This window comes from Austrofundulus limnaeus, unplaced genomic scaffold (genome assembly GCF_001266775.1).
Source record: "Austrofundulus limnaeus strain Quisiro unplaced genomic scaffold, Austrofundulus_limnaeus-1.0 Scaffold129, whole genome shotgun sequence".
NCBI lineage: Eukaryota > Metazoa > Chordata > Actinopteri > Cyprinodontiformes > Rivulidae > Austrofundulus > Austrofundulus limnaeus.
In genome coordinates this window covers 151712-152937 of record NW_013952531.1, presented here as the reverse complement: position 1 = coordinate 152937, position 1226 = coordinate 151712, and positions in this window count along the sequence as shown.

The window sequence follows — 1226 nt, the reverse complement described above, 5'->3', positions numbered from 1 at the left end:
GTTGTCTCCAGTGTCTCCTGGTTGTCTCCAGTGTCTCCTGGTTGTCTCCAGTGTGTCCTGGTTGTCTCCAGTGTCTCCTGGTTGTCTCCAGTGTGTCCTGGTTGTCTCCAGTGTCTCCTGGTTGTCTCCAGTGTGTCCTGGTTGTCTCTGGGTGCAGATGTGTAGAAACATGTCAGTTGTGTGTCTCCTCTCAGCAGAAGCACGTCCTGCAGAGCTGCATCCACTGGCTAAAACCTGAGCTGTCCTCAGGAGAAGACAAGCAGGCCTCAGAGCAGGACATGAGGACGTCCTCTCAGTGTCTGCGGTTGGTTTTTATTATTTCACAGGAAATGATCTTTTCCTCTTTCAGCTGTGGAGCTGTAGACTCAAAAAGCTGAGCTTTAACATCTGATGTTGGGTGTTTTGATGATGAAGGTCAAGCAGACAGTTTTTATTTTATTTTATTTTATTTTATTTTTAGTTCTTGTGAGGTTTAGGTCATAAAGACACAGTTGCTAGGCAACAAGCATTAGCTTACAGCATCTTCTGCTGTTGTTTTGCAGCAGCTCTGAACTGACTCGTGTGTTTATCGTTAAAGGGAGCTGTGACCAGTTGTAACATTATATTTACTGCAGCTGCAAGAACAAGACTGTAAAATTACTGTAGACTGTTTAGTGTTTATAAATTTTAAAACGTATTGTCACATGGAAGGTGCCATGTTTACGCTGCAAAGCATGCTGGGTAAACAACACTTACAGGATTTCCTCTGTTGGGAGGCTGCTAGCGCTAWCAAGCTTTGCCATTAATATTAGCCCGGAAGCTAATGCTACATATTTATTAATAATTAGTAAAGCCATWAATATATTACTAAATATGTGGCTTTAGTTTTCAAGCTACGATTATTAGCTTGAAGCTAACTTTATATTGCAACATATGTATAGTATTAGCTTGGGAGCTAATGCAGTATATAGATAAATATATAAATATAGTTCTGTGTGACAATATATTTTTAAGTTAGAAAAACTAAACAGCCTACAATATTTTTACTGTGTTGTTTTTTATAGTTGAAGTAAATATTTATTAAATAATGTCTAATGTTACAACTGGTTGAGTTCCTTTAAAAATGTTGTTATAAAAGTTGTTGCGTAAACCTGCAGGCCTTCAGTTTGGTACTAATGTAGCAGGTGATGTGCAACCTTTCTACAAATGTGTGTGTGTGTGTGTGTGTGTGTGTGTGTGTGTGTGTG